Consider the following 16507-nt stretch of genomic DNA (forward strand, 5'->3'; position numbering starts at 1 on the left):
AGTTACAGGGTCATTCAGTACAGCTTCTATGTTTGTTGTCTTTGTATCTATAAATTATTTCAGTTGCTCGTCAAAATATTCCTGGTGATCGTCTCGTGTGTGGCGATTGTGTTCCTTGATGGAGCACTGTTGTTTGTCCTAGAGAGGACTCCTAGAGAGTCCTAGAGGGGGACGCTGTTGTCTTGCCTATATACTGATACTGAGTTTGTTGTGGCTGACAATCCCCAAGTGGGCATGGTAAAGTGTAGACAACGTTGGTCTCTCTTTAAGGCTCTTTTTCACCAAAACCACCAGTTTCCATCCAGTCCCCCCCCCCCCACTATCCATCCAGTCCCTCCCCCCACCATCCATCCAGTCCCCCTCCCCCCACCATGCATCCAGTCCCCCTCCCCCCACCATGCATCCAGTCCCCCTCCCCCACCATCCATCCAGTCCCCCTCCCCCCACCATCCATCCAGTCCCCCTCCCCCCCACCATCCATCCAGTCCCCCTCCCCCCCACCATCCATCCAGTCCCCCTCCCCCCCACCATCCATCCAGTCCCCCTCCCCCCACCATGCATCCAGTCCCCCTCCCCCCACCATGCATCCAGTCCCCCTCCCCCCACCATGCATCCAGTCCCCCTCCCCCCACCATGCATCCAGTCCCCCTCCCCCCACCATGCATCCAGTCCCCCTCCCCCCACCATGCATCCAGTCCCCCTCCCCCCCACCATGCATCCAGTCCCCCTCCCCCCCACCATGCATCCAGTCCCCCTCCCCCCCACCATGCATCCAGTCCCCCTCCCCCCACCATGCATCCAGTCCCCCTCCCCCCACCATGCATCCAGTCCCCCTCCCCCCACCATCCATCCAGTCCCCCTCCCCCCACCATCCATCCAGTCCCCCTCCCCCCACCATCCATCCAGTCCCCCTCCCCCCACCATCCATCCAGTCCCCCTCCCCCCACCATCCATCCAGTCCCCCTCCCCCCACCATCCATCCAGTCCCCCTCCCCCCACCATCCATCCAGTTCCCTTCCCCCCCCCACCATCCAGTTCCCTTCCCCCCCCACCATCCATCCAGTTCCCTTCCCCCCCCCCACCATCCATCCAGTTCCCTTCCCCCCCCACCATCCATCCAGTTCCCCTCCCTCCCCCCCCCCACCATCCATCCAGTTCCCCTCCCTCCCCCCCCCCACCATCCATCCAGTTCCCCTCCCTCCCCCCCCCCCCACCATCCATCCAGTTCCCCTCCCTCCCCCCCCCACCATCCATCCAGTTCCCCTCCCTCCCCCCCCCCACCATCCATCCAGTCCCTCCCCCCCCCACCATCCATCCAGTCCCTCCCCCCCCACCATCCATCCCGTCCCTCCCTCCCCCCCCACCATCCATCCCGTCCCTCCCTTCCCCCCCCTCCCACCATCCATCCCGTCCCTCCCTTCCCCCCCTCCCACCATCCATCCAGTCCCTCCCTTCCCCCCCCTCCCACCATCCATCCAGTCCCTCCCTTCCCCCCCCCCTCCCTCCATCCATCCAGTCCCTCCCTTCCCCCCCCCCTCCCACCATCCATCCAGTCCCTCCCTCCCCCCCTCCCGTCATCCATCCAGTCCCTCCCTCCCCCCCTCCCACCATCCATCCAGTCCCTCCCTTCCCCCCCCTCCCACCATCCATCCAGTCCCTCCCTTCCCCCCCCCTCCCTCCATCCATCCAGTCCCTCCCTTCCCCCCCCTCCCGTCATCCATCCAGTCCCTCCCTTCCCCCCCCTCCCGTCATCCATCCAGTCCCTCCCTTCCCCCCCCTCCCGTCATCCATCCAGTCCCTCCCTTCCCCCCTCCCGTCATCCATCCAGTCCCTCCCTTCCCCCCCCCCCCTCCCGTCATCCATCCAGTCCCTCCCTTCCCCCCCTCCCGTCATCCATCCAGTCCCTCCCTTCCCCCCCCCCCCTCCCGTCATCCATCCAGTCCCTCCCTCCCCACCTCCCACCATCCATCCAGTCCCTCCCTTCCCCCCCCCCCCTCCCGTCATCCATCCAGTCCCTCCCTCCCCACCTCCCACCATCCATCCAGTCCCTCCCTTCCCCCCCCTCCCGTCATCCATCCAGTCCCTCCCTTCCCCCCCCCCCCTCCCGTCATCCATCCAGTCCCTCCCTCCCCACCTCCCACCATCCATCCCGTCCCTCCCTTCCCCCCCTCCCACCATCCATCCAGTCCCTCCCTTCCCCCCCTCCCGTCATCCATCCAGTCCCTCCCTTCCCCCCCCCCCCTCCCGTCATCCATCCAGTCCCTCCCTCCCCACCTCCCACCATCCATCCAGTCCCTCCCTTCCCCCCCCCCCCCTCCCGTCATCCATCCAGTCCCTCCCTCCCCACCTCCCACCATCCATCCAGTCCCTCCCTTCCCCCCCCCCCCTCCCGTCATCCATCCAGTCCCTCCCTCCCCACCTCCCACCATCCATCCAGTCCCTCCCTTCCCCCCCCTCCCGTCATCCATCCAGTCCCTCCCTTCCCCCCCCCCCCCTCCCGTCATCCATCCAGTCCCTCCCTCCCCACCTCCCACCATCCATCCCGTCCCTCCCTTCCCCCCCTCCCACCATCCATCCAGTCCCTCCCTTCCCCCCCTCCCACCCTCCATCCAGTCCCTCCCTTCCCCCCCCCCCTCCCGTCATCCATCCAGTCCCTCCCTTCCCCCCCTCCCGTCATCCATCCAGTCCCTCCCTCCCACCATACCTGGTTGATGGGGTTCTGGGAGTTCTTCTACTCCCCAAGCCTGGCCCGAGGCCAGGCTCAACTTGTGAGAGTTTGGTCCACCAGGCTGTTGCTTGGAGCGGCCCGCAGGCCCACATACCCACCACAGCCCGGCTAATCCGGAACTTCTCTTAGAAAACAGTCCAGTTTTCTCTTGAAGATGTCCACAGTTGCTCCGGCAATATTTCTTATAGTCGCTGGGAGGACGTTGAACAACCGCGGACCTCTGATGTTTACACAGTGCCCTCTGATTGTGCCTATGGCGCACCTGCTCTTCACTGGTTCAATCTTGCATTTTCTTCCATATCGTTCACTCCAGTACATTGTTATTTTACTGTGTAGATTTGGGACCTGGCCCTCCAGTATTTTCCATGTGTATACTATTTGGTATCTCTCTCGTCTCCTTTCTAGAGAGTACATTTGGAGAGCTTTGAGACGATCCCAATAATTTAGGTGTTTTATCTTGTCTATGTGTGCTGAATATGTTCTCTGTATTCCCTCTATTTCCGCAATCTCTCCTGCTCTGAAGGGGGAAGCGAGTACTGAGCAGTACTAGAGAATGGACAATACAAGTGACTTGAAGAGTACAACCATTGTGATGGGATCCCTGGATTTGAAAGTTCTTGTAATCCATCTGATAATTTTTCTGGCTGATGCGATATTTGCTTGGTTATGCTCCCTAAACGTTAGATCATTGGACATCATTATTCCCAAATCCTTGACCTGCTGTTTTTCTACTATGGGAAGATTCGATTGTGTTTTGTACCCTGTATTATGTTTCTGATCCTCATTTTTGCGGTACCTGAGTACCTGAAATTTATCACTGTTAAACATGTTATTTCTGCTGCCCAATCGAAAACTTTGTTGACATCTGCTTGTAGTTTTTTCAATGTCTTCAGCAGAGGTAATTTTCATGCTGATTTTTGTGTCATCTGCAAAGGACGACACGAAGCTGTGACGTGTATTTTTGTCTATATCAGATATAAGAATAAGGAACAGTAGCGGTGCAAGGACTGTACCTTGAGGTACAGAGCTTTTAACATCGCTTGGACTCGATTTTATCTGATTGACTGTTACTCTTTGTGTTCTGTTCGACAGGAAATTGAGTATCCAAAGTCCTACTTTGCCAGTTATTCCCATTGACCTCATTTTGTGAGCTATCACCCCATGGTCACATTTGTCGAACGCCTTTGCAAAGTCTGTGTGTACAACATCTGCATTTTGCCATCCAGTCATCCATTCATGGAGTGCCGTCATTTTGCCATCCAGTCATGGACCATCCATTCAGTCCCCCCCCCCTGCCACCATCCATCCAGTCCCTCCCCCACCATCCATCTAGTCCCTCCCCCACCATCCATCCAGTCTCTCCTCCCCACCATCCATCCAGTCTCTCCTCCTCCCCACCATCCATCCAGTCCCTCTCCTCCTCCCCACCATCCATCCAGTCCCTCTCCTCCTCCCCACCATCCATCCAGTCCCTCTCCTCCTCCCCACCATCCATCCAGTCTCCCCCCCCCCACCATCCATCCAGTTTCCCCCATCCATCCATCCAGTTTCCATCCTCCATCCAACCATCCAGTTTCCACCCTCCCTCCCATCCAACCATCCAGTTTCCACCCTCCCTCCCATCCAACCATCCAGTTTCCCCCCTCCCTCCCATCCAACCATCTAGTTTCCCCCCTCCCTCCCATCCAACCATCTAGTTTCCCCCCTCCCTCCCATCCAACCATCTAGTTTCCCCCCTCCCTCCCATCCAACCATCTAGTTTCCCCCCTCCCTCCCATCCAACCATCCAGTTTCCCCCCTCCCTCCCATCCAACCATCTAGTTCCCCCCTCCCTCCCATCCAACCATCCAGTTTCCCCCCTCCCTCCCATCCAACCATTCAGTTTCCCCCCTCCCTCCCATCCAACCATCCAGTTTCCCCCCTCCCTCCCATCCAACCATCCAGTTTCCCCCCTCCCTCCCATCCAACCATCCAGTTTCCCCCCTCCCTCCATCTATCCATCCAGTTTCCCCCCCCCCCTCCCTCCATCTATCCATCCAGTTTCCTCCCTCCCTCTATCCAGTTCCCCCCCTCCCTCTATCCTAAGTGAAATGAAATTCTAAGAAGCCAGTATGAGGCTATGTTTAGCACACCAATAAACAACGTGAAAGTTGATAACCCAGACAGCTTCTTTATGAATGACAGTCAAGCTGCAGATAATATAACGGATATTACCACAAACTCGGAAGACTTTGAAAGAGAAATTGACACTATGCCTATGCACTCAGCTCCTGGGCCAGACTCATGGAATTCAATATTCATCAAGAAATGTAAAGTACCAGTAGCGCGAGCGCTCGACATAATACGGAGGAACAGCCTGGATACAGGGGAGATACCAACAGCACTTAAATCTGCAGATATAGCTCTGTTGCACAAGGGGGGGGGGGAGTAAAGCCTTGGCAAAAAATTATAGGCCAGTTGCACTAACATCACACATAATAAGTGTTTGAAAGAGTGATTAGGAATCAAATTTCTAGTTTTATGGAAAACAATGAGTTGCACAATCCAGGACAACATGGATTTAGAGTGGGAAGATCCTGTCTGTCAGTTACTCAACCACTGCAAGATTGAACCAGTGAAGAGCAGAGGTGCCATAGGCACAATCAGAGAACACTGTATAAACATCAGAGGTCCGCGGTTGTTCAACGCCCTCCCAGCGACTATAAGAAATATTGCCGGAACAACCGTGGACATCTTCAAGAGGAAACTGAACGGTTTTCTAAGAGAAGTTCCGGATCAGCTGGGCTGTGGTGGATATGTGGCCCTGCGGGCCGCTCCAAGCAACAGCCTGGTGGACCAGACTCTTACAAGTCGAGCCTGGCCTCGGGCCGGGCTTGGGGAGTAGAAGAACTCCCAGAACCCCATCAACCAGGTATCAACTATGACAAAATCACAGAAGCTCTAGAAGAAAAGCAAAATGCAGATGTTGTATACACAGACTTTGCAAAGGCGTCTGACAAATGTGACCATGGGGTGATGGCACACTAAATGAGGTCAATGGGAATAACTGGAAAAGTAGGACGCTGGATACTCAATTTCCTGTCGAACAGAACACAGATTAACAGTCGATCAAATAAAATCGAGTCCAAGCGATGTTAAAAGCTCTGTACCTCAAGGTACAGTCCTTGCACCACTGCTGTTCCTTATTCTTATATGTGATATAGACAAAAATACACGTCACAGCTTCGTGTCGTCCATTGCAGATGACACAAAAATCAGCATGAAAATTACCTCTGCTGAAGACATTGAAAAATTACAAGCAGATGTCAACAAAGTTTTCGATTGGGCAGCAGAAAATAACATGATGTTTAACAGTGATAAATTTCAGGTACTCAGGTACGGCAAAAATGAGGATCTGAAACAATACAGGGTACAAAACAAAATCGAATCTTCCCATAGTAAAAAAAAACAGCATGAAAAGGATTTGGGAGTAATGATGTCCAACGATCTTAACGTTTAGGGAGCATAACCAAGCAAATATTCTAGCCAGAAAAATGATCGTATGGATTACGAGAACTTTCAAATCCAGGGATCCCACCACAATGGTTGTACTCAAGTCACTTGTGCTGTCCCATCTTGAGTACTGCTCAGTACTCAATTCCACCTTCAGAGCAGGAGAGATTGCTGAAATAGAGGGAATACAGAGAACATATACGGCACGCATACCTGGTTGATACCTGCTTGATGGGGTTCTGGGAGTTCTTCTACTCCCCAAGCCCGGCCCGAGGCCAGACTTGACTTGTGGGAGTTTGGTCCACCAGGCTGTTGCTTGGAGCAGCCCGCAGACCCACATACTCACCACAGCCCCGTTGGTCCGGCACTCCTTGAATTAAACAATCTAGTTTCATCTTGAAGATGTCCACGGTTGTTTCTGTAATATTTCATAGAATATTTAATATTTGCATGGACGAGATAAAGCACCTAAATTATTGGGATCGTCTCAAAGCTCTCTAAATGTACTCTAGAAAGGAGACGAGAGAGATACCAAATAATATACACATGGTAAATACTGGAGGGACAGGTCCCTAATATACACAGTAAAATGACAACGTACTGGAGTGAACGATATGGAAGAAAGTGAAGAGCAGAGGTGCCATAGGCACAATCGGAGAACACTGTACAGTATAAACATCAGAGATCCGCGGTTCTTCAATGTCCTCCCAGCGACTAAGAAATATTGCCGGAACAACTGTGGACATCTTCAAGGGAAAACTGGACTGTTTTCTAAGAGAAGTTCCGGATCAGCCGGGCTGTGGTGGGTATGTGCGCCTGCAGGCCGCTCCAAGCAACAGCCTGGTGGACCAAACTCTCACAAGTGAAGTCTGGCCTCGGGCCGGGCTTGGGAAGTAGAAGTACTCCCAGAACCCCCATCAAGCAGGTATCCATCCAGTTTCCCCCTCCCTCCATACATCCAGTTTTCCCTTCCCTCCCTCCAGTTTCCCCCTCCCTCCCTCCCTCCAGTTTCCCCTTCCCTCCCTCCAGTTTCCCCCTCCCTCCCTCCCTCCAGTTTCCCCCTCCCTCCCTCCCTCCAGTTTCCCCCTCCCTCCCTCCAGTTTCCCCCCCTCCCTCCCTCCAGTTTCCCCCCCTCCCTCCCTCCAGTTTCCCCCCCTCCCTCCCTCCAGTTTCCCCCCCTCCCTCCCTCCAGTTTCCCCCCCTCCCTCCCTCCAGTTTCCCCCCCTCCCTCCCTCCAGTTCCCCCCCCCAACCTCCCTCCATCCATCCAGTTCCCCCTCCCTCCATCCATCCATCCAGTTTCCCCCTCCCTCCATCCATCCATCCAGTTTCCCCCTCCCTCCCTCCATCCATCCATCCAGTTTCCCCCCTCCCTCCCTCCATCCATCCATCCAGTTCCCTCCCCCCTCCCTCCATCCATCCAGTTTCCCCCCCTCCCTCCATCCATCCAGTTTCCCACCCTCCCTCCATCCAGTTCCCCCCCCCCCCCATCAATCCATCCAGTTTCCCCCCTCCATCCATCCGTCCAGTTTTCCCTCTCCTGTTGGGAAGAAAGCTTACTCTCAATATATTGATGTTTAATTGATTGATTGAAATTAATCGAAGGACCACCCTATTTTTACTGGAAAGGGAAAGAGATAAATGAACAATAGAAAAGGACTGAAATACCAGTGCCTGTGGATAATGTAACTATTAAGAGTTATTCCTTGAACATTAATGGACTGTAAATTAAATTACTATTCAAAGAGTAAACTTTCCCTCCTTCACAAAATGGGGGGTTAATACCAGAAGTAAAGTACTCCCAGTACGCTTCATCGAGGCTGGTTCTCCTCGAATAAAATTAGTAATTATTACTAAGATATAAACAAATAAACATTAGATAAATTGGTTAGTAGCAAGAATATATTGAATGATAATTAAACAAGAAAATTCCCATTTAGAGTTCATGAGGCTATCAAATTATACTCGATTTCCTAAATCACGTAAATGAAATATATTCTCAAATTATTATGCGTTATCAACGGTTCATTAGTAAATAAGAACTAAATTAAACTGGTTCAGCTGCTTAGCTGTGACAGTGAACGGAGATGCAGGGTCGAGATGGCGTCATCTGGAACTTGCTAGAACACGTGATCCACTAGCGTAGCATGGGAAATGATGAGACCACGGCAGCTTCAACACATGCTGAAAACTCAATGAAATGTACAATTTGTCTATACAAATTAGATTGTCATTACTATTCAATAGAAGGGATAGATCAAATTCCCTGCAGACGTACTTGGCGTTTGTGGAGGTATTGTGGCGTAATGATGGAGAAAGTGCACTATAAAATTATAACGAACTCGTATAATAATATTAGAACACTTAACCTGCTGGTTGTCCACCGATGCAATCCTTAGATTGCTGCTGGAGTAGTTGCAAACTCCAAGGCCGATTAATAACAAGGGCCTATCGTAGAATTGTTGGAAATTCGCCTCTCCCTGGTCTAATGGATGCCACATTGTCTCGCGACCGACACTCTTGCCAGTAGTGTCGCTCGTGTTGTACAGCTGGTGGGGTCGCTAGGAATAATGGCGTCGCCGCGCCTCCGTCTCCCTCAACCCCCCTCTGACGCATTCGCAACAGATTTTAGTAAAGACGGAAAATTCTTTTCTGTATAATTACTCTACGCAGTACGTTAATGAGAGTAGGGTGAGAGTAATGAGAGTAATGGGGAGCCGGTCGGACAGCACGCTGGACTTGTGATCCTGTTGTCCTGGGTTCGATCCCAGGCGCCGGCGAGAAACAATGGGCAGAGTTTTTCTCCTTATGCCCCTGTTACCTAGCAGTAAAATAGGTACCTGGGTGTTAGTCAGCTGTCACGGGCTGCTTCCTGGGGGTGGAGGCCTGGTCGAGGACCGGGCCGCGGGGACATTAAAAAGCCCCGAAATCATCTCAAGATAACCTCAAGATAAGAAGGGTCGCAATTGTTGGGAATTGAATATTGTTTATATTCTCGCTAGATGTTGATAATTATGAACAGTGTTCTTATTAACGAGAAATGGAGAGAATTTCTATTTCCTCCATGGCGTTTGGATATAACAGATAAAACTGTTATATAGTGATATTTTAATTATTATTAGATTAATTCTTATAAAGAATACTGATAAAAGTTGAGAATATTATTCAGTTCTCTAACATGTTGACAATAACTGTTCTGCTGGACAATATCTGACGCAATACTGCCTCTCGATATGGGGAGAATTTTGGCAAATGATGCGCAGATAGAGAAATATTAATTTATATTAGTACTACAGTTAGTAGGGCTAATAGATACTGTACTTAGTATAGAATAGTAATGTATTACAATACAATAGGAATGTATCAGTGTTGGAACTTTCCAACATAACTCCGGGGGGAAAAACTCTGGTCGCAGTTCAATGTTGAGTGCTGACGTACCCATTCCAAAGTTAATTTAATGTTAGTATGGTAGTACGTTAGTACGCACATAACGGATGTCCCGTATTTGTCAAGACAGATAAGACTCGAAGTCTTGTAAGGGAACTCGATGTTAAATGCAGAACATGGAATTGTTAAATCATCTAAAGTTAATAACTACTAATCCTTAAAATGTACTCAATGACTGGTGTTGCTATGACGTGTAACGGTTATGTTACTAAGTCTTAAAGTCTTGTAAACTCGTATATTCTCTAGATGTAATAATAGTGTAGTGTGTAGCGTACTCAAATAAATTAGTGATTAAATCATGCAATTTAAGGAGACTTGAAATCCACAGTGAGATGAATGGTGAATGTCCTGGGTCACTGTGACTTGTAACTGATTAGTTACTGGACATCACAACACGGTATCATCATGACTACCTTAAATCGGATGGTAAATTATTTGCTCTTAGTCAGAGCTATAATATGTTTGTAGTTTCTTTTTGCATTGTTGAGCAGCGGCTCTAAGTGGTCGTGTGCTCGGTGGATAAGAATTGTTGTCCTTGGAAACTGTAGGTGAAGTTGGTTCTGTTGAACACACTCGTTCAGCTAATTCGAGAGGTACCAACTAATCTAATGTTTTTAGGGTAGTAGTGCCTCAGCACAAAACCCATACTACTCTCGGGACGCCTTGGTGATCTGGGTGAACAGAGACAATCTTGCCTGTAGGCCATTCTGACCTGGGTCCATCACTGTCAATCAACACTAGATCTCCTGGTTTGAGTTGAACCTTGTTATAAGGGTTCGAAGCTCCATAGTGGTATTCCCTTAGAGCGGTGAGGTACTCTAAGAGTCCACACTTCATTCCACCTTTCAATTACCCACGAGAGATGTTGATAACTTTCCACTAAATCACTCCTACTCACATGGGAAGGGTCAACCGGATCCTCTTCTGCCAAAGGTATCACAGGCTCGGTAGGCCTCCATGGATTAAATGTGAGGGACTCGGGTTCTCTGAGAGAAGTCATCCGATAGGTAAGTACAGGGGCTGTTTTTGACTCGCACCTCAATTTCTACGATGAGTGTTTGTAATTCAGGGAAACTAATTTTCTGTCGATGTAAAGTCTTCCTTAAACATTTCTTAGTCCCTACCATACGTTTGTAGAAACCACCTTGCCAGGGGGCTCTGGGAGCTATAAATTTCCAGTGGCATTGTCGTCTTTGCATTACAGACTACACTTCTGGGTGATTCCATATCTCTCGTAGGCAGGCTTCTCCTGCCACAAAATTTGATCCATTATCAGATATCATTAGTTTGGGGCAGGATCTGCGTGCTGCAAATCTACGAAAGGCTTGGAAGAAGGCTTCTGCACTCATGTCGGAAGTCACTGCCAAAGGTAGTGAGAGTGTACGCCTCGTGTGGTTGCACACGTGAAGAGGCAAATATAAGCCTTCACTGGTACCTTATCTGGAGTGCCAATGAGAAATAAGGCTCCCGTGTAATCAACACCAGTGGTCTCAAAAGGACGAAGATGGACTACTCTCTTAGGGAGTGGTGAAGGTCCTGGGTAAGGACACACTCGAGCATCATATCTTCTGCAGATTACAGAAGACTTAAGTGATTTGACAGTTTGACGACCTTGGGGAAGCCAATATTTTTGTCTTAAGTCGGTCACTCTTAGTAACTTACTCAAGTTGGAATAATTGTGAGGGTTACTAACTAAGGTCCGATGAGATTCTGGGTCTGTCATGGGAGTAGCGATATTGGTCACTATGACTTGTGGTGTCTGTTTAGGCCACTGACCACTAACAAGCCATGAAGATCCATTGAACCACATCGAAGACTTAATCAGCTGTTTTAATGATAAACCTCTTGAAAGGTAATCTACTGGATTGTCCTTGGTGGGGACATGTCTGAATTTGTATCCTGCAGATAATTCATGGATTTCTCTAACACGATTGTAGGGAGTTTTATTATTATTATTTCTTACCCATTGTAAGACTGCCTCATTGTCTGACCACACTAGGATTTCACCAAAGTGAATATTGTTGAGTGTCTTGGTCAGGCAATGAGCCAATCTTACTCCCACCAGCAATGCAGTTAACTCCATTTGAGGTAAAGATCTCTTCTTGATTGGAGCAACTCTTGTTTTAGATGTGAGTAAAAATGATTGTACATTATTGACTAAGTAGGCTGCAGCGCCATACGCTTTGCTAGAGGCATCGCAAAAGACGTGCAAATTTGTGGGTAAGTTTTGTCCTGAAGTATTACGAGGAAATTTCAAAACACTTAATTGATTAAAATCCGTTGAGTATTTGCCATTTATCTTGCAACTCATTTGGCAACAGATCATGCCATCCCATATGTTTCTGCCAGCATTCCTGCATGAGGAGTTTGCCCTTTATTAAAATAGGACTAAGTAAACCCAAAGGGTAAGATGGTTGACTGACATACGAGAGTAATTTTCTCATGGAAAGGGTTGAATTATTTGTTTGTACTGACTTTGACATTCATCTCGTCGGTAACTGTGTTCCATTCCATGCACAGAACTTTTAATTGATTAGGTATCCGATAACCTGGAAATTCTTTCTCGATTATCTGGTTTAATGATATATTGTTTGAGGCCCCTGATTGTAGTGGCATATTGGCTCCTAGCAACTCACGATTAGCCTCCTGGTAGATTTCTACCAATTTGAATTTGTCATTAGTGGTTCCCTGGAAATTGTCTACATACAAGTTGTCGCTAATCTCTGTTTTATAAGGGCTGTCTGACTTCTTCAAATGTGTATCTAACGTTGCTTGAAGTAGAAACGGTGAAGAAGTCGCGCCGAATAGCACAGAGGCAAACCTGTAGGTTATGATATCACTGTCAGGATCCAGTGGGTCCTTAATCCAGAGAAATTTGGTATAATCACGATCCTCCTCGTGTAAGCCTACTCTAAGGAAAGCTTTACTGATATCAGCAGTATAAGCGAAAATACCAGTACGGAAGCGTAACAATACATCATATAACCTTTGTGTTAGGCTAGGTCCCGTTTGGAGACACTCATTCAAGGATACGTGGTTTGCCTTCACTTTGGCACTACAGTACAATACGTATTGGTGTCGTCGCTGAGTCTTTCATTACAGCGTGATGGGGTAAATAGTGACCTATTTTTCGGTCATCATTATCAACAACTTCAATAAATTTACTGTTGAGTTGTTGTTGAATTAATTGATGATGCATGTTCAATTTATCTGGCTGTTTCTTCAGCCGTATTGAGACTTTAATTGGGAGGCTGCCATGAAATAATTAACTGGAAGTTGTGGATGATTCAACTTCCATGGCAGTCTCACCCAGTATTTTGTCTTTATAGACAACTGTGTCCAGATATTGCTGGTAAGTCCACGTATCATCAGGGCTTGATTTGTCAGGGACAATACCTAAAGTGTCTAAATCCCACAGGCGAAATACAAGTGGATCAGACTCATTATCTTCAGATATTTCTCTGAAATGTAGGGGAGACTGTTCCAAGCCTAGTCACGCCACTATTGAGTTGTTAGTTTGTTGGTTGATACAGATTTTTGCTGGAAAAGCACCGGTCCTGTCAGCAATTTGCCTCCAGCAGATGATGATAAATTCATTCCTAGTTGTCGGGTGCATCCTGTTATAAATCTGTAATAATAGTCGGCACCTTTAAGGATACCAACATCTGTCAGGCAGTCAGAATTTATTTTGTGATCCGCTAGCCTCATGCGGTTACGTCTGAGATATTTCGCAGTGCGAGCTAGTTCTGTGACCTGCAGGTCTGAAGGAAGCTTATCTACTACCACCACTTGTATTGAATTAGTGGAAGATCCAAGTCTTACTAACACCTTGACTACTTGGTATTCATGAGGTCCACTATTAGTCAAGAACCTTGAGATATTCAATTTCACACGTTTGGCAGGTTTTAATTTCAACTGCTTGACTAATTGTTGTGTGATGAAAGTCTTCTGTGATCCTTGATCAAAGAGACCTCTAGTGTTTACTCTAAACTTCCTATTAATTAGTTTAAGTTGAGCTGTAGGCAGAGTAGTATTATTGCCTGACTCGGTAGCAAGTACATTGATTTCTTGGTGTACCTTGCAATATTGTACTGTGGTAGAATTCATAGAATCCTCCCTAGGTGTTAAAGATTGTGATGATGTCTTTCTACATAAGGCATAATAATGCACACCTTTGTTGCATCTACTGCACAACCGTAGATGTACTACACATTTACTGGGATCATGAGAACCCATGCACTTGGTGCATCTATGTAATTCTTGTAGCCGTTTAATCCTGGCATTAAAGTTAGGATAAACATTGCACTTATAGGTGATATGTTCTTGTTCACAGAACAGACACTTTCTCTCTCCTGCTGAGTTTGTTCTCTTAGTAGACACATCAGCTACAGCCTCAGAGGGAAATACTGAATAAATACCTATGCTACCACTCTTCTTTCCAGTGGATGGAGCAGTCCTAGGCTTGAATTTATTAGACTTGTTCAAAGTCAATTTTGGTTTGACTGAGTTGTCAATGTTAGGAAGCTTAGACTCAGATTTAATCTTATCATGAGTTTTCAACCTGTTGACCGTTATTCTTAGTCCCTTGAATATTTGCTCGAGAGTGAGAAACTCGGTTTTATAGTGTGAGCAGATTTCTGCTAAAATGTTTCGAGGCAATTTCCTCTGTAAAAGTAACTTAATTGACCATTCGGAGGCTGGTACATTTATTTTGTGTGTGATATATATACAAGAGTTGTTACATTCTTGTACAGCCACTAGTACGCGTAGCGTTTCGGGCAGGTCCCTGGAATACGATCCCCTGCCGCGAAGAATCGTTTTTTCATCCAAGTACACATTTTACTGTTGCGTTAAACAGAGGCTACAGTTAAGGATTTACGCCCAGTAAATCCTCCCCGGCCAGGATACGAACCCATGACATAGTGCTCACGGAACGCCAGGCGAGTGTCTTGCCACTACACCACGGAGACTCACTTTAGTACCTAAGGCCTTCACTAGAGAGACTACTTCTAGCCTGAAGCTTTGAAGCGAGTCTGGTCGGTTACTTGGTGCATTCAGATCCAGTAACTGGTAATACAGGTTAGCTATACTCAACTCCTTGTTGCAATAGTTCAACTTTAGTAGTTTTATAGCGTCTTCATAATTGCTCTGTGAGAGCTAGGTTATTTATAATCTTTTTAGCCTCCCCTTTGAGAAGACTGTTTAGTTAAGAGAATATAGAAATCCTATCAAGAGAAGTTTTTTTTATGTATATGAACTTCAAATGAAGTTCAAAATGTGTCCCAATTTTCTAAATCCAGTCCTGCAAATGTAGGCAAGTCTAAAGTAGGTAAACGAACCTCAGGAAATTGTACACTGGATTGAGACTCAGTATTATTTGCATTGAATTTCTGTTGACTTACTATATTACATAGTACATTAAGCTTATCTTGAGTGTCATCTTCATACTGAGAAGTTTCTGCTAGAGTTTGATCTATTTCATCAGGATCAGTTTCTGCGGCATTCAGTATGTCAAGATAAGACCTGATTGTAGATCTGACTTGATCAAATTTGAGATCAGCTACTCTCAATGATGTTTCTAATTGATGGTAATCAATGGGAGTTGCTTTATCTAAAGTTTCAGACTTATTAATCAGTCTGGTTAAATGACCTTTAAGGCCAATATAGGTTCTCCTTAACTGTTCAGGAGTAGCCATGGTGGCTTTAAGTTAAAGTTTCATAGGACTTGAATAGGTATTGCTAATGTAGATTGGGTACTTGCTCATTAGTTGACAAGTAAATTGAATATAGCCTAAATTCTTCTGGCTAAATTGCACTCTTCCTCATTCCGAGATTAAATGCACCTTTTTTTTTTGAGGGGGGGGGGGAGTAAAGAGGAAGGAGAGGCACAAGTGAAGGGAAGTATAGAAGTGGGAAATACAGTGAGAGGTATGAAAGCAGGCGGGCTGTCCTCCTTGCTGACACAATGTGTGGGTGTTGGCAGCTAAGCTAAGCTGGCTCCCTCTTGTCAGGGAACTGAGAGTGTGAGAGAGGTTCTTCACATGTGTTACATAGATGAATACTGTGTAGCATTCAAATATATACACACTCTGATGCTTCCACACATGTTCTGTTTAAGGCTCTTTATTTTGTTGTTATTATTTATTGAGTTGTTCGTACATACATATTATTCTTTATCGAGTTGCTCATATATACACATATATGACTCCATATCAGGCACGATAGCAACTGGAGGACAGAAAATTATAGTATTAGTCATATATAACCCCCCCCACTGAATGTCAGAAGACCCAGACAGGAATATGATAGAAACAACTTGGCCACCATCAATATAATAGAGAGAGCAGCTTCTGTGGCTAGCAGGAACGGATCCAGACTTCTAATCATGGGAGACTTCAACCATGGGAAGATAGATTGGGGGAACAGAGACCCACATGGAGGCCCAGACACATGGAGAGCTAAGCTGCTGGATGTGGCAACAAGAAACTTTCTAAGTCAACACGTCAAGGGACCGACAAGAATGAGAGGAGGGGATGAACCAGCCTTGCTTGATCTGATATTTACCCTAAATGAGTCGGATATAAGGAAAGTTAAGTTGGAAGCCCCCTTGGGAATGAGTGATCATAGTGTATTGAGCTTTGAGTACCTGGTTGAGCTAGGAATTATCACCCCCAAAAAAGAACTGGGAAACAAAGGGCTGGCGTACCGAAAGGGAAACTATGAGGAGATGAATAAATTCCTATGGGATATACATTGGGACACAGAACTCGGAACCAAGTCCGTACAAGACATGATGGACTATGTCACCCAAAAATGTCAGGAGGCTGTAAGCAGGTTTGTC

General features: G+C 47.4%; 1 protein-coding gene across 1 annotated transcript in view; it reads left to right on the forward strand.

Annotated features, from left to right (window-relative positions):
• The window catches only part of LOC123767775 (uncharacterized), a 65379-nt gene that overhangs the window by 17100 nt on the left and 31772 nt on the right, over nt 1-16507 (forward strand). The window lies entirely within an intron of this gene.

Source organism: Procambarus clarkii, chromosome 60 (genome assembly GCF_040958095.1).
Source record: "Procambarus clarkii isolate CNS0578487 chromosome 60, FALCON_Pclarkii_2.0, whole genome shotgun sequence".
Classification (NCBI taxonomy): domain Eukaryota; kingdom Metazoa; phylum Arthropoda; class Malacostraca; order Decapoda; family Cambaridae; genus Procambarus; species Procambarus clarkii.